This window comes from Euprymna scolopes, chromosome 40, assembly GCF_053919585.1.
Source record: "Euprymna scolopes isolate OS-2025 chromosome 40, ASM5391958v1, whole genome shotgun sequence".
Taxonomy (NCBI): Eukaryota; Metazoa; Mollusca; class Cephalopoda; order Sepiida; family Sepiolidae; genus Euprymna; species Euprymna scolopes.
Window position 1 is genome coordinate 24,657,904 of NC_136521.1, and position 26,139 is coordinate 24,684,042.

General features: G+C 31.8%; 1 protein-coding gene across 4 annotated transcripts in view; it reads left to right on the plus strand.

Moving 5' to 3' along the window:
* Nucleotides 1–1,794: 1,794 nt before the first annotated feature.
* Nucleotides 1,795–26,139, plus strand: part of LOC145265438 (RNA-binding protein 1-like) — a 616,457-nt gene continuing 592,112 nt past the window's right edge. Inside the window, exon 1 of one of the 4 annotated variants that reach the window (XR_013864651.1) lies at nucleotides 1,795–1,914. The gene's annotated coding sequence lies outside the window, so the exon portion shown is untranslated. Of the gene's footprint in view, nucleotides 1,964–26,139 lie in introns of all 4 variants that reach the window. The other 3 variants (XM_080121280.1, XM_080121283.1, XR_013864653.1) reach the window with 3 other exon arrangements.

Genomic DNA, 26,139 nt, shown 5'->3' on the forward strand with positions numbered 1-26,139 from the left:
GGTGGGGGAGCAAATAAATACCATCTGTTCCGGCAGATACTGCAAGCAAAGACCATATGTGTGGGCAACCTCACATATAAGACGTTGGTCAATGTAGGGGAAACCCTTCATACCAATTGTCACTATCCAACTCCCCTACTCCCCGGGGAGTTGGTCCCCATTTCCCCTTAACTCCTCACATTAAAAATCGGCCTTGTGCCTAATTTGCTCGGTGGGGGAGCAAATAAATACCATCTGTTCCGGCAGATACTGCAAGCAAAGACAATATGTGGGGGTAACCCCACATATCAGACCTTGGTCAATGTAGGGGAAACCCTTCATACCAATTGTCACTATCCAGCTCCCCTACTCCCCGGGGAGTTGGTCCCCATTTCCCCTTCACTCCTCACATTAAAAATCGGCTTTGTGCCTAATTTGCTCGGTGGGGGAGCAAATAAATACCATCTGTTCTTCAGATGCTGCACTTCTATTTCTTGTTCTCTTTCGGTGGAGGAGAAATCCTTCACGACTGAGACAATTTTTATTTTTGTACCTTTTCTCCACGTTAAAAAACGACCCTGGTGTCTAACTCTGTCCCGTGGGGAGGCATAGTAAATAGGTATATATATATGTGTTACTTTTACTTACTATTCTTTCCCCTACAAAATAATTCTCTTCTTGCTCACCCCTACTATTCTAAAGAAAGAGCCTGTTTGATTAGTCAAGGTGATTCGCCTTAACCAATCATCAAACATCCTATTTGTCGAGCTGAATGCAAAAAAGCCATTACCCCCCCCCCTTCTGAATGCGAAGTCGTCGAGTTAACAAGAAATCTTTTCTCCTTAATTTGAATGCGACTATTTGGAACATTCAAAGGGCCGTCTGTCTTTTGAACGTAACTTTACAGTTGGACTTCTAAAGCTGTAAACAATCAGTTTTGCAAAAAATCTTTTCTTAATTATTTTTCAATTTGATAATTCAATACATATATTATCCTTATTTCAGTCGTGTGTCTTCTGTACCTTTTTCTTTCGGCATTCCAACTTCGACAAGAGAGAATTGAAGCAGTCAGTGGCAGTGCTTCTTCTTCAATTCAGTGCTTCGTCGAAGCACTGCTTGCTTCGATGAAGCAGCTCCCTTGCCAAAACCTTTTAATGTGTCTACTTTATTAGTTCTATGGTTGATTGGCCCCTTCACATCTTTCAGTGCAACACTGCAACACTGCAGTGCAACACTCAACAGTGCGTGGATTTCTGTGCGTTTTGGGTAGAGATTCTAAGTTTTTAGTTGATTATGTGTGGTTTTACGACCTTGATCAGTAGTAAAAGAAATTTAATTAACAGCTTAAAAAGTTAGAACGGCCCGAAAATAAAGTATAATTTTATTATATTTATGACAAAACTGATCGCCTACTACTAATTCTAAATTTGTTTTTTTCTTGTTGGTCAACTTTGTCAAGGTGTACAACAAAAAAACGTGATTCTACTTTTGTTAGACGATTACGTCTAACAAAAGTAGAATCACGTTTTTTTTTTATTGAGGCTTGGAATGATTTAGTTAAAGGTGTTAATCAGAAACAAATATTATTGTTATTATTTTTATTGAAATAAAAATGAAATGGCGTAAATCAATGTTGCCCCAAATTTAGACGAAAAACAATCGAAATCGTCAATATATTCCAATTATTCCTATAGTAGAACTGAACTCAACTTTTATTACGCCCCCTTCTAATTTTTTAAATTTTATTTAAAATAGCAACACTAATGAATCTCTCTCTCTCTCTCTCTCTCTCTCTCTCTCTCTCTCTCTCTCTCTCCCCCCCCAATCATATCAATCTATTCCCGTGTGCACTCGCTTCTATTTCAGAGACGAATTCTCTTCCCGACCGATCGACTTTATACAAAAAGGGCAGACGGATAAATTCCACACATCCAGGTAATTAAATTATCTAGGAGAAACAACTACCATCTTCATCGCCTTTAACGTAGGTGTGATTTAATGTCGTTGTTTAAATGTTAGCAATTATCAACTACTTTTATCTTCATCGCAATTTTCAACGCCAGCATCTCCGTATATTTTTGTGTTATTGTTGTGTTTGCATTTCAAAGCTCTCCATTTTCATTTTCTCATTCATTTGTTGATTTTAATTCTTTATGGATTTTAAATTGGGAAAATCAAAATGAACCACTTGTCAACTTCGTCTTGAACGGTAAAAAAAAACAAAAAACAAAACAAAACACATTCGACCTAAGTGACCCATCTTCGTTTTTTTTTTTCGCTCATGCCCAAAAAAAAAACAAACAATAATAATAACAAACCATAAAAAGCAATTCTCAGCATTTGTTTATTATCAGTCAATATTAAAAAAAAAAAACAATTATCGTTTTTTTTTCGAACTATCAACTAAATTGTGATAATAGTAATTTAATTGTAAGTAAATAATTTTATTTCTTATAAAAAATCCCATTCATCGTCACTTTTTTTTCACTTTACTTTCAAACCACGAAAATGTGGGTTTTATCTGACGTTATTATAATTCGATAATAATGTTTTTAAGATAATTGGTTAACATTACTATTGGCAACATAAATTATTTTAAAAGAAATTAGTCTACTACAATTTATTTTGGTTTACGGAATTATTTGTGGCCTATTCGCGTAAAAAAAAAAATAATGAAAGAAAGCCTGTGAAGTTACCGTACATATCGGTTGTGAGTAAAGTAATAAACGTCATATTGTTTAAACATAATAAGGTACCTAATCGACTGTCCATAAGTTACTTTATTCATAATCGATATTTACGATAATTTAACATGATTACATTTTTTAACGCAAATACCTCACAAACCGAAATCATTTTCTAATCTTTCTGCTGCATTTCCTTAAAAATAAGTTATGTTTACTCTGTAAAAGCAGTTATTGTTAATTCAATTTTTCACTTGTTGGGGATGAGATGTCTGTGTTCAAGTGTCTTTTTTAAAAAATCAATTCATCATCATCATCATCTAGTCCCCCGTTCCTAATTATTTAATTCAATTATTTTACCAATTATATCGAATGAATTATTTAGTTAACAAAAAAGAAAAAGAAATTCCTTATTTTTTTAAATTAAGATTAAAATCATTGAACTCTTTATTACATTATTTTTAACCAACTAATTGAAATCTTTATTACATATTATTTTTAACCAACTAATTAAAATACACCCCACGCCACGGCCCACTGCCAAAAGATTAAATAGTTTCTGTTCACGGCTCGTGACGTTTAATGATGAAAGTGAAGTAGAAAAAGATTAACTGTGTATAGGGGGTGGGAGAACCCGAGCAAAAGCATAATATTTATTTTTTAAAAATTACAGGTCAGAAAACATCAGTACCGCCGGTTTCAAATCTAATACAGCTGGTCGAGGAATTAGACTATCTTCAGCCTTGTTTTTTTTTTTTTAAATCTAGATTTGAAACCGGCGTTGCTAATGTTTTTTGACTTATATATATATATATATATAGCAAAATCAAAACAATAAAAAAAAAAAAAATAGAGCGGCAAATTCGGGTCATATTAAAAGCAGTTTATAACGGAACGATTCCGGTTTATTCTAAAACCTTTTTCGCACAGATATTCCAAAAAAATTTTAAAATTCACACTTCCTTGCTAATTGACCCTATACTCACTAGTATGTGTAGGATTTGAGCCGGACATAGCGCACGCGCACATACACCATTTCTTTCCAGTCTTTCACTATCTGACATTCCTTCTATGGTACTTATACAGTTTAATGACGACATTAAAAAATGGAAATATTGAAAAAAAATTTTTTTGTACGTACCTGTTATAGACTGAAGTTCTTCGAAAAAAAAATTTCACTTCATTTGATCAAGTAGTTTTTTTTTTTTTACGGCGAAAAACAATTATTTATCACGGCTACGTCAACGTGGCCATTTTGGAAATGTTATTGCAGCGCCCAGGAATTCCCTAAGGGCAGGTAACTGCCCTACGTAGCAGAATACCTCCATTTTAGGCCAATCTAGCCCTTTTTTTTCCACCAGAATGAGAATTTTTTTTTTTTTTTTTTTTTTTGCGAAGACAGATGCCATTTTTGGAGTGTTTTTTTTTTTTTTTTAATTTGTAACAGAAGAAAATAAAAAGAATAAAATATTAGAAAAATTAGAAATGTGCAACCGAAATTTTCGAATTAAAAAAAAACAACTTAGGGTTTGTATTACTGTATATGGATATGTTTTTAGTGTTTTTATTCAATGTAACATGTTTATTCAGCTCGAAAAGCATACAGTGTTTACCGATGTATTGGAAAATTCAAAATGGCGCCAGAGTCTCTCTTTAACACAGTAACTTCAGGAAAAGACGTTATAAATAATAAACTAGACAAAGTACTGTTAGAAATTCGCTCAATATATATTACCGTGACATAAGTTGACATATATTCGGTGTTTTTTAAATAGTATTTTGTGTAGTTTATTATTTATAACACCTTTTCCCAAACTTACCATGTTAAAGAGAGTGTCGGGCACCATTTTGAATTTTCCAATACATCGGTAAACACTACTGCGCATGTTTCGAAAATAATCGCGTAAAAAATTTTTCAGTTCTTTGCATTCTTCAATTTCTTGGCATATTCAATAGTATTCTGCTTTAAAAATAAAAAAAAAAAAACGGGAAAAAATTGCAGATGTGATGTGCGCATCTCATTCTGGCGAAAAAAAAAAAGGCTAGATTGCGAAATCTGGCCTAAAATGGAGGTATTCTGCTAGGTACATTTCCAAAATGGGCACGTTGACGTCGTCGTGATAAATAATTGTTTTTCGCTGTAAAAAAAAAAACTACTTGATCAAATGAAGTGAAATTTTTTTTTCGAAGAACTTCAGTCTATAACAGGTACGTACAAAAAATTTTTTTTTCAATATTTCCATTTTTTAATGTCGTCATTAAACTGTATAAGTACCCTTTCTATTTTATTCCTATATCTCAACACAGACCATAATCCACACCCCTTTTAGTTTTGTTTACCTACAACCAAATCATCCTTCGTCCCTATTTTTAACAACATTTACCGGAACCTCCTGATATTTATTCCCGGTGATGTACTGATGTAGATGACCTGATATTTTCATTGCAAACTTTGCTTGAAGAGGTCTCTAGTTACTAAAAACTAGCTGGCCGAAACATGCTCATGATTGTGTAGCAACACATTACATATGTAAAACCAAATAAAAAGTATACCTTGATCTACTTCAGTATTGACCTCGTTATACTTTATTGCTCATTTTACCTCTGAAAAATAACAACCTCGAAATATCTATCTATCTATTTTTTAAGCCATGTTTATAAAACCGTTCGCAATACACAGAGGCTACCTAGTTAATTAGGGAATGCATAAAACATCACAATTGTTAGACAATACATAAGTGTGACTGTGATACATTAGGTGTGTCAGAAACTTCGTGAAAAATATTGAATTTCCAAGCTTATAACTACTCGAAAAATGTAATTCAAACCCTAATTCTTTTTTCAATTAAAGGAGCAAGGACCAAGGTTTCATTTAACCCCCCCCCCCAAAAAAAAACAAACAAACAAACAAACAACGTGGTTTAAAAAAAAAAGGTTTTAAACTTTGGACTTTGCAGGTAAATTTCTAAAAAAAACACTTCTTTTTTGTTTTAAATTTGAATATTATATTTATTAATTTTTTATCTTCAATTTGTGATATATAAAACTTTGATGAGTAAATGAATTATTTACTTTTTAATAGACATTTCAAAATGGGGGGGGCGTGAATTAAAAAAAACGTTTGTCTAAAATATTATATTCGGTTTATTGGAAAGAGCATAAAATTTCACGTTGATCCTGAAAATGAATTTAGGAAAACTCGTCCCGGGAAAACTCGTCTCCAGAAAACTCGTCTCCGGAAAACTCGTCTCGGGAAAACTCGTCCCCTTTCGCTAGGTAGGAAAACTGGTCCCTTATTGAATAAATATCAATTGAAAACACATTTTATGATCGTTCTTGAAGGAGATATTGTTTTTTAAAATAAACTATAGCCCCCCCCTAATATTTTTAAAAAAATATTTTTACTTGTTTAATGTTTTTTTTTTTTTTTTAAATAAAATCGATTTTCTAAGTGTTCGTTTTCTACCTAACTGGCTAAGTTCTTAGTGGTTTAACTTATTTTAAAGCGTTTATTATGTTCATACAAAGTTAATTACAAATTATTTTTTGTTCTTATTTTAACGATGTTTTTTGGAGTCATAAAAACAATAAAAAAACAAAACCCAAAAATTAAAAAACAGGGAGCGATTCGACGATTCGATTCTTCGTTACGCTTTTGGTTTTGTTTTTTTAATTATGATAGTTTTTTGTTGTTATGTTTTTGTTTTCTGTCATACCAAATGCACTCATGCGTTATTAAAAATTATGATTTTATCAATTATCAACATTTATTGTCGTCCTGTCAAATTTTGCACAAATTAACTAATAAATTAAAAGCGAAATATTTTTTTGGCGCGAGAGATGCCATGTGCTAACAATCTCTCGTTAACTCATTTTTAATTTTTTTAATTTTTACTTCAAAATTCTAAAATCAATCATTAAGAGAGTAAGTAATCACTAAATAAATTTATTAATCAATTTTATTGAAAACTCCGCTATCGTTTATCAAGAATCTTTTTAATTTCATTTTTTGTTGGTTGCTTTTCGAAGGGAGATATAGGTTTTATCCCTCCCTCTCTCTCTCTAAATTATATTTTAAAAAATATTAAAATTTATTATTTTCTTTTTAAAACCAAATCTCCCTCAGTAATTTCTTTAATTTTCTATTTTTTAGCGATTATCAAGACCCCCTAAGATGTGACCGGGCATTATTTCTCGTTCTCCCGTAACACTCGACATGTTTTTTGTTTGTTTTCTGTTTTTTTTTTCTTTACCAAATAAACGATTCCAAATAAATTAAATAAACAACATAGTCGGCGAGGTAGAAAAATCGATTTTACCCTTTTATAAACAACAGTATATAAGTAAATTCTTTTTCTATTAATATAAAAAAAAATATGCGGTCTCGTTTATGAACATAATAAACGCTTTTATTAAAAACACAAAAAAAACATTAAACAAGTAAAAATATTTTTAAAAAAATATTAGGGGGGGCTATAGTTTATTTTAAAAAACAATATATCCTTCAAGAACGATCATAAAATGTGTTTTCAATCGATATTTATTCAATAAGGGACCAGTTTTCCTACCTAGCGAAAGGGGACGAGTTTTCCGGAAACGAGTTTTCCCGAGACGAGTTTCCCCGAGACGAGTTTTCCCGGGACGAGTTTTCCCGGCACCCCTGAAAATATCGTAAAAATAGAATCAATAGAAAAATTTTGATAGATTTTTAAAGTTTAAAAATTGAAAAATATTGAATTCGTAAAATTCATTACTGTTTTTTAAAAAAATAAAAAAAAATATTTCTATTACTTTTTATACAACTTTAATAATTTATTTTGGAAGTATGATCCATAAAGAAAATAAACAACCCACTTTTAAAAGAGAAATTACGAGTTTTTTATATTTTATTTGCAGTTTCGTGTTAGGGGTGTCAAAAATTCGTACAAAAATTCTGATACATCTAGTGATACATGTTCAATGAACAACCTAGTGACATCCGTAAAAAATATGCACAGTTATAAGATAGAATGATGACGTGTGTAAAATGTTGGTGATTTCATACGACAATTTGGACATTCGTAATGTTCATTCACATAGTTCTAAGGCAGCACGTTCAGGATTGCAGAAAACAACGCAAAAAAAAAAAGATCACATTTTTGAGGTAATTGTTATCATCTTGCAGTTTGCTTATTCTCTCTCCTAAAATAAAATGTTGATTTCCCCATTAGAAAAATAACATAAATGATGAACAAAAACAACAATAAAAACAAATCTTCATACAGCGTATCCATAAAAAATAACTTTATTCGCATTTGTGATAAACAAAAAAATGCAAATAAAGTTATAAAAATTTTTAATGGATTTTATAGACACCCTGTATATTAGAAAAATCAATTCAAATAAATAAGCAGGTTTCATTTAGCAAGAAGTGACTTAGTGTAGTGTTTAGATATGCGGATTATCATGGTAAAGGTGTAGATCTACAGATTTAAACCCTTTCCAATATGTATTAAATAGTAGGATAAACTAGACTCTCCAACGTTGACATTGTTTCCTGTTGTCCTGGATTTCTTTTTGCCACTGAACATTGGTTCAGGAATATGGATGGCATATTTCGCAACCCTTATTTTCTTATAAATTCATTGCGCAAAACACACTTACAGGAGTTATCCACTGTCTCTGAGAAGAGGACATCTCTCTTCTCTCTCTCATACACATATAATAAGGCAATTTGGAAGCTTAACTCATTGCTCTAAGGGAGGTAACTCTATTTTACTAAAGTAGTTGAAAAATAATTTTTCTTACAATTACTGGAATATTTTGTTTAAGAAAAATTACACTATCGTCGCATTTTACAATTTATTTTTTTGTTATTGATGTTATAAAACTTGCATCTTTTTTTACAATTCTAAAAAAATAGAATTACCTTCCTTAGAACAATGAGTTAAGCTTCGAAATTATCTACAACAACAAGCAGACAAATTCACAACTCGTTCAGGAAGAAAAGTTTGTACACAAACCTTGCTTTTTTCTAACCAGAAAGTACAAAATGCGACAACTGAATGAATGCAACGTTTAATCCTTTTATTTATTTATTTTTACTACACAGCAGATCTGAAATCAAATGATGAAAAGTAGAATTTTTGTTTCTTTAATGCGATATGTGCTTTAACTGATTTTTATTGACCTGATCTATGTTCCTTACTTGTAAGACATTCACAGCAAGAACGCGTCTAGCGATCACCATAGAAAATACTTTTCTTTCTCTGTGTGCCGAGCGTCAGATGGAATTTCCATGGTACAGAGCTTTTTTGCAAGGGCTTCATATTTGTAGAACACCTTATTGCGAGACCGCTTCTCTGATGATTACAACACAAACCTCCAACAAATACTTGCCATAAACTGCCCCCCCCCATAATTAATCAAATGCATTCCATATTATTGATTATTCCTCATCTGATTAATCGTTATCCTCCGGTGGCTATTGGTCTTCATAATTGTCGACTCAACAGTATTAAAAAATAAAACAAAAAAATCTTTTTTCTTCTCTTCTGTAATTGGATACACAAATTTGTGATATGATGCATCGACCTGTTAATAAACAGACGCTTAGTGCAATTGTGAAAAAAATGGCAACAAGTTGTAACAGAAATAAACGTAAGGTGCGTGTTCCTGCAAAAGTTTTAGAAATTAAAAAAACAAAACAATAGTCGGTAAAAAACGACCACACCCTCAATTGTTACTCTTTTCAATCTCTATGGACCGTCCAAGCGTGCTTGCTTGATTGAATCTTGTCTTCGACGATCAGTCGATTCCATCTTTTAAAAAAGGGATGACATATATATATATATTATGTCACGACCCGGTTAATGGATGACTGAATTGATTGGCAATCAGATCGAGACACATTAATTTATTTTATTTGATATCCAATGTCTCATATTTATCTTCGGTTAATCGTCGGATGTTGGATCAACCAGCGAAATATATCATTAAGGGGAATGGAACAACAGAGCAATGAATGACGAAACAAACACTCAATCAAAGTTTAAAATTCAAGGAAGACTTTTATATACAAAAAGAAAGAAGAAAAAGCTCCGATAAAAAGAATGAGTGAGACGTATTTTTGGGGATGTTTGCCAGATGTATGCGACATGCAATTACAGTACAATATGTATAAAAGTTTGTGGATAAGAAAAGATATTGGCATGAGATAAGCCAAACTTAGCTGTTTTGTCCGTTAGGGTAAACACGGATCATAAGTTCGCAAACGCAATATCCAAGAAAAAAAGTTGAGATGGCGAAAGTCTATCTCTTTCTCGAAACTTAGTTCCAAAGAAGAATATATGTGAGTTCAATCGACAATACGATTGTAGTTGAATGATAATCCGCAATTTGATTAATTCAAATCTCAATCAGATTAAATGTTGAGTTCAATCGACAATACGATTGTATTTGACTAATAATCCGCAATTCAATTGATTCAAATCTCAATCTTTGATGAAGTTCGATTCTCGGAGATAATGTTTATACACCGGGCTGTATCGCTTCTTTACGCCAACTGTTTATTTCTTATTTTCAAATCCCTCGTGGCTTGCTTTTCCCGCCACAAATGTTCGCTGTCTGGTTGCCATGACAATGTATTTCCGCTCGTTACGGCGATATTCACACCCAACCTCTTTTCCACTTCCCTCAGCAAAGTGACTGCCATGCCACATCATTTACAGAGAGAGGGGGTTATCTGGTTGATTAGGTCTTAGGAAGAGAGAGAGATAGCGAGATATATATAGAGAGTAAGTAGAGAGATTGAATGTTCGCTTTGCTCTGACGTCACAATATATATATACTAGCAAAAGTATTCGTTGACTGGGTTCAAAAACAGCCTACAGAAAATGGACTCTGATTTATGAAAGTATGATAGGTTATGAAAAGGAAGGGTTGTAAAGAGATAGCTTCGAATTTGGGGGTATCAAAACCAAAGCAAAATATGATGAAAGTAAAAATAAAATAGATAAACCCCATAATTCATTATACCATACCTGTTCACACTGAAACACTTATCACAATATTCTGTGGATCTATATTAAAAAACCTTGTTAAACTTTGTGACATATTTCCATTCTGTGGAGGTCAGGCGCGAATGAACACCCCATAATTTTATTATACCATATTTCTTCAAACTGAAACATAATTATCAAAGTATACTTATGCAGATAGATATGAAAAGTCTTTATTAAAGTTTGTGCCTATTTCCATTCTATGGAGGCCAGGCACGAATGCAGACCCCACAATTTTATTATACCATCCCTATTTAATTTAAGACATACTTATCAAAGTATTATTATGTACATCTATATCAAAAACACTTGTAAACGGTTTTTTTTTTATTTTTAAATTTTTTATTTCCATACTTTGTGGACCAGGAACATATGCAGACCCCACAATTTTAATGAATCATCATTATGCCAGATCAAACATACCCATTCCTGTGTCTCGATACATCTTGTATCATTATATGTGATCAGTTTTCTATAATAGTCAACCATATAGGAGCCTACTCGTGACCAGACACACACACAGACATTCAGCTTTATATTATAGAAGATATATATATATATATATATGTAACAATAACTGTTGTGGCCTTATTTTAGGGGTTCACAATATCAAACAGGAGAGTCGGTAAAGTCATGTCAACGATTAGGCTGGCATGGAATCTCTGATGAGAGAGTCCAGAATGGCTGCCTTTCACAGCGATGGGAGAGTCCATGTGAAGACAGGAATAGGGGTGTCAGTTACCCCAGAACACCCCCCTCCGAAGATTTATTTCCCTGAAATATAATTTTTTCTCTTAGGGTTGACTTCCAAGGGGTCCGTCAGCTTCCTTTTTCTAGTGGAACGACGTATTTCCGTACTGGTTTGAGGAGGTTCCAGATCAAATGCCTCATATAGGAGGTCCATCGTCTCTTCTTCAGATGGAATTTCACTTGGCTCGTCTGAAGTGCGTTTGCGAATTTGATTTAAGTGTTTCTTATGTGTGGAGTGTGGTCCTTCCACCATATAGACCATACGACCGATCCTGTTAATGATCGTTCCCCGCTCCCAGAAGGTACTATTATCTTTATGCATTTGGAAAAATATCTTTTCTCCCGGCATGTAGTTCTTCTTGGGTATCGTCAGCTTGGTGTGTTTTACCTGCTTTGGTAATAACTTATCAAAAACTGGCCGTATTTTCCTTGCAAACATTACTTCCGCTGGAGACATTTGGGATGGTGTGTTTTCGTTGGGCATTATGCGGTACACCTGAAGAAATTGTTGTAGGGCTTTTTCGGATGGCGTGTCCTTAGCCTTCTTCAAAGCTCTCTTCAGTATGTCCACAAATCTTTCCGCCTGGCCGTTTGACCTGGGGTGGTATGTCAGAGTTGTAATGTGGTCCACTTGGAAGTCTCTAATGAACTCTTTAAAGTCCCCGGACGTAAACTGAGTGCCGTTATCTGACACTAAACAATCGACCACTCCGAATCGTGCAAATAACTCATGAAGAGTTTTTATGGTGAAGTCCGTAGTTGGGTTCTTACATCTAAAGACTTCGGGCCACTTGGAAAAACTGTCCACTATTATAAGGTAGTAGTGTCCATCAAGTGGTCCTGCATAGTCCACATGTATTCGTGACCATGGATAGTCGGCTTTGGGCCATGGACTGAATTGAATAGGTGGTGCTTTCGCAGCTAGACCACATCCTCTGCATGATTTCACTTTTTCTTCAATGTCCTTGTCCATGCTTTTCCAGTACACGTATGAACGCATGAGGCTCTTCATTCTGGTGGCGCCAGGGTGTCCTGTGTGAAAATCCTTGAGGATTTTTTTATGTAGGGTCGCTGGAATAACTACTCTATCTCTGTATAGTAGAACCTGGTCGCACACTTAGAAAGCTTCTGCTACTTGTTCATCTGATTCCAGTTTTGCTTTGGTTTCTTTTATAAAATCGTCACTCTCGGCTTCTTTTCTTATGTCGTCTAGGGTAACCGGAAGTTCTTTCACTGTGTTACATAGAATCAAACTGTAGTCCTTCTCTGATTGAAGTGATGCGATAACAGAATCCTCAAGCGGTTCTCCAGTTTTTGGTATTAACCGGGATAGGCCGTCAGCATGTCCTAACTTCTTTGATGGTAGAAACTCCATTTCGAAGTCTTTGCAGTCTGTTTGCCGTATGTGTAGGCAATCCTTTTCTTGAACCAAAGATAGCGATGAGCGGCTTATGGTCCGTTTGAAGCTTAAAATGTCTTCCATGTAAAAATCTATTGAATTTAGTCACAGCGAAAATAATACTTAGAGATTCTTTCTCTATTTGGGAATAATTCTTTTCTGCCGGTAGTAGGGTTCTAGACGCATGTGCTATCGGTTTCGTTGAACCATTAGGCATTTTATGTAGGATGCATGCGCCGATTCCATATGCGCTAGCGTCACTAGCGACGATTATGTCCAATTTCGGATTATAATGGGTCAGGAACAGTTCTGATGTGAGCACGTTTTTTAATTCCTACGTCGCCAGATGTTGTGGCCTTATTTTAGGGGTTCACAATATCAAACAGGAGAGTCGGTAAAGTCATGTCAACGATTAGGCTGGCATGGAATCTCTGATTAGAGAGTCCAAAATGGCTGCCTTTCACAGCGATGGGAGAGTCCATGTGAAGACAGGAATAGGGGTGTCAGTTACCCCAGAACAATAACTTATTACCTTTTCTAGACATACTTATTATAAAATCCAATAATAAACTATCCTTCAAAGTTCACCGCAAAACTACACACAAAAATGATTACATACATTTCTATTTACACCATAATAATAAAATAAAAACAAGGCTTTCAGAATTTGCAGTCCTGAATATCTGGACGAAGAATTCAAATACCTCACAAACATTTTGAAAACCTTGCAATATCCGACATATTTCATATTGAATGCTAAGAGAAAAGCCACACAAATATTTTCCAGAATAAATAATAATAAAAAATCATATACACCAGACCTTTCTCTCATAAACATTTTACCTACACACACCAATAATACAATAATCTGTAACACACTAAACAAACTAGAAATTCCTATCGTACAAACCACATCACTAACCATAAGACATATATTTAAAATTACGAAACATCTCCAAAACAAACCAGTTTCCAATGGAGGTATATACACTATTCCTTGCCAAAATTGCCATCACAAATACGTTGGTGAAACCCAGCATAAATTGGAAAAAAGGCTCAGTGAACATAAAAGAGATATAAAAAATAGTAATTCTCTAAGTGCATTATTCTCTCATTCATTGCAACATAATCACACCTTTGACTTTAAACAAGCAAAAGTAGTTAAATTTATTTCAAATAAACTGCGCCGGAGACTTCTTATCACAAATTCAAGCACAATTAAACAACGTGTAGGTTTCTATAACATAGCGCCATTAATAAGTAAACTTTTACGTAAAGAACATTATTTAACTGTAGACACAGGTTAACCTTCTCACACCATTCAAACACCCCCTGTAATAATTAATACATATAATCTCAATCAATAAATTACATAACAAAAAACATTCATTTCATTTCTGTTACAAACCTATATTTGAATTTCAACAGATATATCTTTTTTTCAGTAAGAATATTAACTGCGTTCATATTTTTAAAAATTACATTAACGACTATATGACGTCACTAAAATTTCCCTCTTTTTAACAGCACCAGCCCCCCCCCCCCTTTTGAATTTACAACGTCTTTTTCCGTTTTTCTGAAATAGAACTGCATCACACTTTGCACGTGAAACATTTTCAAATATTTTGTACTGGTACTTTTTGTTTCTTAATCTCATTCATCCAGAGGAAGTCTCTAAATAAAGACGAAACGTTGATGAACACATAATACGGTTTGTTCCTTTTTATTTCTCTATTTTGTCAGAATATTATTTCCATTATATATATATAGTCATCCACTTAGAGTACTGTTTCGCTGTATCACAGCTCTTCAGTGCGGCTAGACAGGCAACTACCTCAAGCCAGGATCGAAACCCAACCGCCCATACGACAGTCAAGGCTTTGAACAATTATGCCAATCAGCAGCTACTGTGCGGGCAGTGAAATAATGATGTTCTGACATCGTCCGAATACCTAAGCTTGATTTGTTTAATACGCCAATAGTATATCGTGAATAACTTCCCAATATGCTCAACTCAAGATAAAGAGCATTATAGTCATCCACATACAGTGTTTCGCTGTATCACAGCTCATCAGTGTGGCTGGATAGGCAACTACCTCAAACCTGGATTGAAACCCAACCACCAGTACGGCAGTCAAAGCTTTGAACCATTACGCCAATCAACAGCTGCTATGTGGGCAGTGAAATAATGATGTTTTGATATCGTCCGAATATCTAAGATCGATTTGTTTACACAAAAAGTATCTCTTAATACGCCAATGGTATATTATCACTTCCCAATATGCTCAACTCAAAATAAGGAGCATTGCGGAGTAAAACATGTCATTATTGCAATCATAACAGGATGACCCGTTTTGATTAAAAGTGGGAAATGAAAAAAAAAATTTAATGTGGGAGGTCAGCTGACTGGTTTCGCCCTCACTATTCGTAAGCTGAATGAGGGGATTTCCTTTTTTTATTAATAAAATCGAGTGAAATGGGACACAATACGTTTAAAATAAAATGGGAGATGATATGTTTTTAAAAACAATAGCGATATAGTGTGTTAGAAAAAAAAAAAAGGATACACTATATGTCTAAAATAACGATATGTAGAGATTAATCATGTCCAAACCTAAGAGACATTCCCTTTGTTTCAAGCAAACGTGAATACCAAGATCTTCAGGTGATAGATGAAATGAGCATGACTCAGAATGGTGAATGAGTCATGCTCATTTCATCTATTACCTGAAGATCTTGGAGACTATTCACATTTGCTTGAAGAAGCCTTCTCTCTGCAAGCAGGGTGGAGAGTTGTATGCTTTGGTTTCGATTCGAGCTAATGGCACCCAAGTTTTGATTGCACTATTATATATTAGGTTCAATATAATAATTGATAGAGAATTGTCTCTATAATAATAAATATGTAATCTGCATGAATTAAAATTTATTTAAGCATATCTTACGACCGGGCAACGCCAGGCGGCTTGCTATTTTATATATATATATATATATATATATATATATATATATATATATATATATAAGTAAACGAGAAAGGAAAATGAAGGTATAAAAACAATATATATATATAGATTTATTCATTTATTCAACAGGATGCACATTTATTTAGGGGTGCTGGGGACTCTTTATACCATGGCATTTCGAAGGCTAATGCGATATATATATATATATATATATATATATATATATATATGGCTTATAAAGTTGAGTTTTTTCTTGCTCTGACATTGTTATCAAAAACCTGCTTTTTTACATAAAATAAGTAAAACGAACTTGTTAATATACTCAGTCATGAATATGTAGGCATCTGCATGAATGTTAACTAATTTGCATAATTCTTTGAATTCATTTTTTATGCTCTCTTATTAAATGATTGGTTTGATTATTACGCTGAATTCTATTTATGTGTCTACTTCTGCATAATTGCATAAAATCTAATTTATGAAAAGCTATATGTCTGTCTGTCTCCATATTTCCAAACTCTATCTTCCGAAACTAAAAGTTGCAGAACGGTGCGAAAGATGGCTTAAAATGATTGGATTTTATGTACCGTTCTTTTATTGGTCTTTAAGCCATTTAAAATAGTTTTTAAGGGGCCAAAAATGGGTAAAAATTGAAAAATCGTTATACATTTTGTACATTCGTCTTAGTTTATTTTTAATTTCTAATTAGTTCATATGCGTGTCACATTCGTAGAGTGGTAACAGCTTTGAATGTTACAGTTTTGCTTTTGGTTCGATTCTAGCTGATGTTACTCAAATACTTTTTTTTTTTACTTTTGAAATCCCGAGTCTATAATAATATATACAAAATCTGGACAAATTAAAATATCATATGTAAGCATATTTTACGTCCGAGCAAAAATAACTAAATAAATAAACTATAAAATAAAAAAATCAAAATTAAAAATAAAAATAATTCGCCCCTAACTTTCCTGCACCCACCTTTATAACCAAAAAAAAATTTTTTTTTTAATTATAAACACATCAAACCTTAAAGAAAAAAACAAAAACAATAACAATCGCTCCTGATAATCGGATGCACTGATAGAAAGAGCTTGAGAAGAATATGGCTGAACAACAACGTTTGGGCGCCAAATTTATACAATACTCCAGCTGAAATAAAAAAGATCACTTGGTGAATGGAAAAAATATCCAGAAAAATTGGAAAAAAGAATAACTCTGTAGTGTTCAATATATATATATATATATATATATATATATATATATATATATATATATATATATATATATATATAAAGTGACCTTGTTGGTGTGCTACAGAGTTGAAATTTAATATATAGAGTATTTGGATTTTAGCACACTTTCGATTTGGCTTTTTAGCTGGCAAAAATTGCTGGTATGGAGTCAAAATTGAAAATAAAACAGTTGACTTTTACAGGGTGAGTCGAATAAAACATAACTCTTGCTGTTACCTTTGTGCATACACAACATTAAACATTGAAAGCTCAAAGTCGCTTTATTTTTAACCAGTCGTATCTATTTTTTGTTAGTCTGATGCTGTAGAAATGCTGGAATACTAATAATCTAGCTTCAATTTGGCCTGGTAGTACATATATAAAGTTGAGTTTTTGTCACGCTCCAATATTGATATTAAAAGCCTACTTTTATTATTTATAAATCATCAAAATGAACTTATTAATGTACAAGCAACAACATGAAGGTTAACTAATTTGCACATTTCTTTGAAAAAACGAGCATTAATTACTTGTTCATTTTTTGTGATTTCTTATTAGATGATTAGTTCTATTTCACTATTGGTTGAATAGTTTATGTATAGTTTCTACATTCGTCATAACTGCGTAGAATTTAAGATGAAAATGTTCTAGCTCATGAAAGTATATTTATAAGTTACCTTGTTGGTGTGTGTGTGTGAAAAGTTTCTACTAAACTCCTCTCTGAATATTTGGGTACTGAGTGGAAATTTGATATACGGGGTATTTGAACCTGTAGTACACTTTCGGTTTGGATTTTAGCTGGCAAATATTGCTACTAAGAGGTCAAAATTGAAAACAAAACAGTTCACCATGATATTACTCCTGCTGTTACTTTTGCACATGCTCAAAATTAAACATTTATTGCTCAAAGTCACTTAATTTTTAACCTGTTATATCCATTGGTCTGTAGTTAAGATGGTAACAATGTTGTAGAAATAAATAATGACTAAGGCTGGAGTGCTAAATAATCTAGCTTCGATTCTAGCAGATGGTATGTAAGCCATATTTTTTCATAACTTTTGAAATCATATCAGATAATAATCAATAGAGAATTGATTCTAATGATGAATTAGAAATCTGCTTCAATTAAAGTATAATATTTATGCATATTTTACAACCAGGCAACCTGCTAGTATATATATATATATATATATATATATATATATATATATATATATATATATTTTTTTTTTTTTTTTTTTTGGTTGCGCTTTTTCTATATTAAGTTTCCAAAAATTGGTGATCAGTTTACCATATATGGAAATGATCCCCCCATCTAAAATATTTGAAATTGAATAAATAAATAATTTCTTGAAAATGAATAAATGAATAAAACAAATTATGTGATGACATAATTAGTATGGGGGAAAATGAATAACCGATCCCTAAAATTTAAAATAATTTTGACTCTTCACCAAAATTCAGGAAATAAGACAATTTTAATCAAACTTTCAGTATTTGATATTTATTTATTAAACAGAATATAATGAATACATTATTTTATTAAAATGCTTAATGAAAATGGATTATTTTGTGTAAACAAAAACACCTTTACCCAAATTACTAAAAAACAAAATAGGTATGAATTTTAAAAATATTTTTTCAATGTTCAATATGCTTGTTGAAAGAGAGACGACAAATTGATTTTTTTAAATATGTCCTTTTAAGCGAAAATAATATTTAATTGTCATGTCGAAAATAGTAATATTTCCAAAATTATGAAAATTCATTGAGTAGAAAGTTATTTAGACTTAAAAGTAATTTATATGAAAAATTAGGAAAATTGTATTTTTCGTAGATGTTTTAAAGTAGATTGTGAAGATTACTGAAAGAGGGGACATAACTCAGAAAGCATATTTTAGATTACATCATAATTGCATCCAACATGTTTAGCAGATAGTGAAAGATTTTTTTTTAACTAAAAACACAATAGCAGTTGTTCTACTCGAATTTCCAGAAATTTTGGATATATTACTTTTTTCGACATGACAATTCAGTAAGAAATATTGTTCTGGCTTAAAAGGACATATTTAAAAAAATCAATCTATCACCGCTCTTTGTATAAGCACCAAATAAAGCACTGTAGATGTTAAGAATAATTTTCTTAATAATTATATATAATGAAAAATGCCCCTAAATTCTGTGTAATAAAATCGATATAACTTGAAGAAAAAATAATTTATATTATTAACTATATTATCATTTAATAAAGCTTTGTTTATTTAGTATTTTCGCGCACAAAAAAATGATTGCAAAATTGATATGTGTTTTTGATAACATTTTACTGGAAATATTACAACGCAATTTTATATTTCTCTTTTGCGTATGAACGTGTAGTCATCAACGTAAGAATATTTTTTAACCTTGAAAACAAAACAAAAGATTGAGATATTTGGATAATTCGAAAAACTATGAAAAATGTTAAATAATTTCTACTAACAATTGAAAATCTATGGATGAACAGTAATTCAATAAACAGACGGAATTTGCATCTCACCCACCATCTGCTCTCATTCAATATTCTATTTTCAGATAATCAACACCCCCATTGGTTTCAAAATTCACAATGTTATATATTTTTTATTGTAATGTAATAATAAATAATAATTATTTGCTTTCAAATTGGAACTCTATTTAAATATTATTAAATAATTGAATGATAGCTACAGGGTGGAATGATAAAATTGTGGTTTGATGAAAACCAGTTTGCTGTTTTTGTTGCAGACCATTTCCTAGTTGGCCAGTTGTGTACAAATCCAAAGAATGATAGGAGCCTTCTGTCATGTCTGAAAGTGACACAATGTTCAACGAGCGAGATTGGAGATGCGCTTATATACAACTAATGCTCTCTACCAATCCAAGTCATGACAACAGAACCATTGCTAGCACCTTCAAAATGCATTGCTGGATTGCCAAGAATAACAGGAACATGCCCAAGGTGACGAAAACAAAGTTTCTGGCCATGGTTATGGACTTTGGTGTGGTTTCAAGTGAAGGCCACATCATGCAAGTAAACTTGAAAGTCAACACCAAAATGTACCTGGATGTGCTGAAGAGTATGGTGAACCCCTGGTGAAATCAGGTGGCCGCTGGCAGACCCTGGGTGTGGCAGTAGGACTCGGTGCTGGCCCACAAGTCCAAAGAGACCCACGCTTGGCTTCAGAAGGAGTGCTATGACTTTACCCTTCTTTCACTGGCCCCTTCTCCCTCGAACTGAATCCGTTGGCCTGCCTACTTCATTTGGTCGTATGTTGAGAATATCACCAACATGACCTCCTACAACATCAAAGCCAGTCTGATTGCCACCATCCGCTGAGCTCTTACTGGTGCTTGTGGAAAAGGGATGTTTCCAGTTCTGGACCCGTATTGAGGTGGTGATTGAGGTTGAAGGCGACTACATTGAATAGATGTGAGCTCTACTACATAATAAAGTTACTTGAATTGATTTTTTCAATGAAAGTTTTAAAATAAAGCTGTAGCATTGTTTTCTTTAGGGTGACAATTTATTTATTGTTCCACCCTGTAGAACATTGCTTCCATTGTACCAGTATTCAAGAATTCTGGTGAAAAAATTGACTCTCTTAATTATCGTCCAGTTAGTCTTCTCCCTTCTTTCCTAAAATCTTTAATCAATCAAGCATTAATCCACCATCTTGTAAATGCAAAGCTTGTTTCTGACCTATAGCATTGATTTAGGCAAGCCTGTTCTACTGTGGATATTTTAACTGTCATCTCTGAATGCATATAGCATGCACTAGATAAGATAGAAAAAGTTAGAGCTGTAACCATTGATATATCTAAAACCTTTGACAAGGACTGGCATGAAGTCTTCTCATGAAAATTAAATATTATAGTATTTCTGAATGAATACTCAAGATAATCAGATTCTTACTAGACAAGACAAAAACCCAGGTTGTCCTCAATGACCGTACGTCTAAACATGATATCAGTGCAGATGTGCCCCAGGGTCAACCCTTGAGCCTTTATTATACCTGATATAAATGATTTTCCTGATAAAATTGTGTCTAGGATGGGTATATTTGCTGATGACAAACATGAGGGAAAAAACAAATTTATACATATCCAAGACAATGGCAAAAACCTTAGAAAATGACCTTCAGTCTGCAGTGAAATTGGCTTGTAAATAGTTGGTAACATTTAATGCTACTAAGACTAAGCTTCTTTCCTTTAACAACTATAAAAAAAACTTCCTCAATCAACGATTGCCATGATGAATAACACTCTTCCTGAGAGTCCATCTTTCAAACTACTTGACTCAGCACTCACAGGCAGTATTGAAGTATTTAAGGACATTGTCAAGGCCGATGCAAAGAAGGTGGGTTCCCTCTACCAGAGAGTATCCTATATCTTTACAAAGTCACAATTCACCCGTGCATGGAGTCTATTGCCACATCTGGGCTAGTGCACCTACCAATAGTATCACTCTTAGACAGGGTCCAAAATAGAGTATCAAATCTAATAGGTTCTGCAGTGTCAGACAAGCTCCAACCTCTGTTCCATTACCACAATGTCATATTTCTGTACCTGTTTTGCAAGTATGGAATGTACTCTGATGAATTCATAGCACTTGTGCCCCCTCAGCATACATACCTGACAAGCAGAAAAATTTCACCCCTTCACTGTTGAGGTCCCTAGATGCTAGTAAGTGTTTTCTCTCAGACTGCTAGACTTTGAAATTCCCTTTGTTTCCTGCTTTCCTGACTGTACTAACCTGCAGAAATTTAAATGTAATGTAAACAGATATCTGTTCCCTGTTAGACACAATCCCAAATAATACCACCTTACGTTCTAAGTGGCAATGTTTCTGGTTAGAGATGGAAAAGAGTAAAAATAAAAAAAAATTGTTTACGAGTTCTTTTTTCAATGAATAATAAAATTATCATTGAATTTAATTTACTTCTCCACACTCAGAATGGGCTTTTTAAAAAGAATTTATTGCTATAACAAGTTTAAAAATAATTTGAGTAATGTAATTGCTAAAATTTCCAATCATCATATGAACAAAACAAAACAAAAAAAAACAAAATTGATAAAAATAATGCAGTTTTGTTTCAAAGAAATATTTTGAACAAAATTATATAAAAAATTTCAAATTCTAAAGAAAACTAAACTGCTAGTCATCAATAATTTCAAAGTAAATTTAAAAGAAATACCAAGTTATATATTATTATTTTTAGATATAAAAGGAATAATTGTATACATTCTAACATATTATGATTAAATTTGATTTTTCTGATAACAACAAATAATTTGATTTTTCTAATAACAACAATAATTAAATTATTAAAAATTTTTATTACTTTCAAGAATAAAGAAATTTAGGTATAATAATATTTTGATTTCTATAAACTATTACAAAACTATTGTTCTGTATAAAGCTAAAAATGATAAAGCAAAATATTATTACAGTTATTGTCTTCCATACATTTCTGTATATCTGTATATATATATCTTTTTTTGATAATGTAATTTTTTGGTAAAAAGTAGGTAACTTCTTCTTTTAATTCACTATATTTGAAATGGTTTCAGAAAACTGAGATCTCTTTTGATGAATTTTAAAAATTAATTTCTTCAAATTTCATGAAAATTATTATTTTTGTTATTATTATGATAACAATTTTCATTTTAAAGATTTAATCTTTAAAAAACAATAAAAATTTAAATGGAAACTAATATGACATTGTATAATAAGTTCCTTTTAGTAACTATAGTCCATATAAACACAGCCATTTCAGCACAGTTCATACATGGATAAAAGAAAATAATTTGGTTCATAAAAAAGATAACAAACAAAAAAAAACTGTTGATGGTAAATAAGAAACAAATGCCAAAAATAAAAACTTTTGAATTCTTTTAAGTAAAGCAATTTCGTTTCAGTTAATTTGAAGTTTGGAATTATTAGGTCGAAAAAAAGTTCTTGCGGAATTTTTAATTTTGATTTTGAATACGTTTTTGTTATAATTACTTTATATATCATTTTAAAGAACCGTTTTCGCTCTATCTAATCGTTTAAATTACAATCGTTCTAAAACAATTATGTCCTCTTTTCAGAATGTTAAATACAAGATGGAAAAAAGTAAATTTACACAATTTTCTTACTTCGATTTGAGCTAGGCCGAACAGCTGCTGAAACAGCTCGTTGGTTCAGGAACAGACAGCAAAATTGTGGTTTAGGAAATTTTGTGGTGGCAGTGAAAGTCTTGAAGATGATGAGTAGTAGTTGGCCATCAGATGTTGACAATGATCAATTAAGAGCCTTGGTCCAAGCCAATTCACATACAACTGTTTGAGAACTTGCTTCTGAATTAGACATGATGTATATAATGATTTCCAACCACTTGAGAAAGATTGGAAAGACAAAAAAACGTGGGTGTCTCTAGAATTGAATGACAACCAAAGGAAATACTGTTATGAAATGTCATCTGTCCTTTTTTCACGCAACAAGAATGACCCGTTTCTGGACTGGACTTGTGATGAAAAATGGGTTCTTTATGACATCTGGTGACACTCAGCTCAGTAGTTAGATGCCAACGAAGCTACATGACACTTCCCATAGCAAGAGTTGCACCAAAAATATGACATGCTGACTAATTGATGGTCTGTGACTGGTCTCATCCATTACAGTTTATTGAATGCAGGCGAAACCATCATGGCAGAAAAGTACTGTCAACAAATGAATGAAATGCATCAGAAACTTCGACAACAACACCCAGCATTAGTCAACAGAAAAGGCTCAATTCTACTCCACAACAACGCCCAATCGCACATTGTTAAACTAACCCTGCAAAAGTTGAAAAATTGGGCTACCAAACTCTGTCTCATCTCCAGACCTCTCACCTACCGACGAGGACTTTTTCAAGCATCTCAACAATATTCTGCATGAGAAATGCTTCAAAAACCTAAGCGTTATAAAAAACGCCTTGAACAACTTCATGATTTTTAAGTAACTGGCAGGAAAACACATGTTTTGCATTTACAAAAATGTGTTTTCTGATAGTGCTTATTTGGATCAATAAATTTTTATTATATGTTAATCTGAATTTAAAAGTTAAAAACTGCAAGAACATTCTTGTCAACCTGATACTATGCTGTTATGTTATTTCCTTTAACTAAAAAAAGAAGATCGTATTAAGAAAAATAATTGTTTGTAAATGAAAAAAAAAAGATTGTAATGAGAAATATGATTCTTTGTAAATGAGAAATATGATCGTAATGAGAAATATAATTATAATAATAAATATGATTGTTTGTAAATAAGAAATACCGTTGTTTGTAAATTAGAAATATGATTGTTTGTAACTGAGAAATATTATTGTTTGTAAATAAGAAATATGATCGTAATGAGAAATATGATTGTTTGTAAATAAGAAATATGATTGTTTGCAAATGAGAAATATGATTTTTTGTAAATGAGAAATATGATTGTTTGTAAATGAGAAATATGATTGTTTGTAAATGAGAAATATGATTGTTTGTAAATGAGAAATATAATTGTAATGGTAGATGTGATTGTTTGTAAATCAGAAATATGATCATAATGAGAAATATAATTGTAACGATAAACATGATTGTTTGTAAATGAGAAATAGGATTGTAAATAAGAAATATGATCATAAATACAAATAGATGTATGATTGTTTGAGAATGAGAAATATGATTGCAATGATAAATATGATTGTTTGTAAATGATAAATATGATTGTTTGTAAATGATAAATATGATTGTTTGTAAATAATAAATATGATTGTTTGTAAATAAGAAATATGAATGTTTGTAAATAAGAAATACGATTGTAATTAGAAATATGATTGTAAATAAGAAATATGATCGTAAATGAGAAACATGAAATACGATTGTTTGTAAATGAGAAATATGATTGTTTGTAAATGATAAATGATTGTTTGTAAATGAAATATGATTGTTTGTAAATGAGAAATATAATTGTAATGGTAGATATAATAGTTTATAAATGAGAAATATGATCGTAATTAGAAATATGATTGTTTGTAAATAAGAATTATGATCGTAATATGATTGTTTGTAAATGAGAAATATGACCATTATGGGACATATGATTTAATGAGAAATATGATTGTAATGAGAAATACGATTGTTTATAAATGGGAAATATGATCGTAATGAGAAATATGATTGTTTGTAAATGAGAAATATTATCTCAATGAGAAATATGATTGTAAATGAGAAATATTATCGTAATGAGAAATATGACTGTAATGAGAAGTATTATTGTTTGTAAATAAGATATTATTGTCATGAGAATATTAATGAGAAATATAATTGTTTGTAAATGAGAAATATGATCATAATGAGAAATATGATTGTTTGTACCTTAGAAATACGATTGCTTGTAATTGACAAATATGATCTTAATCAGAAATATGATTGTGAATGAGAAATATGGACATAACTAGAAATATAATTGTAATGAAAAATTATTGTTTATTAACAGAAAATGTGATCGTAATGAGAAATATGATTGTTTGGAAATATGAAATATGATTGTAATGAGAAATATGATTGTTTGGAAATATGAAATGTGATTGTAATGAGAAATATGATTGTTATGAAATATGAAATGTGATTGTAATGAGAAATATGATTGTTATGAAATATGAAATGTGATCGTAATGAGAAATATGATTGTTATGAAATATGAAATGTGATTGTAATGAGAAATATGATCGTAATGAGAAATATGATGGTAATGCAGAATATTGGTGTTTATAAATAATAAATATGGTTGTAATGCGAAATATGATCGTAATATTGGAACAATATGATTGTAATGAGAAATATGATTCTTTATAAATGAGAAATATAATCGCAATAAGAAATATTATTGTAAATTATAAATATGATCGTAATGAGAAATATGATCGTAATGAGAAATATGATTGTAAATGAGAAATATGATATAATGACAAATATTATTGTTTGTAAATGAGAAATATCATTGTAATTAGAAATATCATTTTTTGTAAATGAGAAATATTATCGTAATGAGAA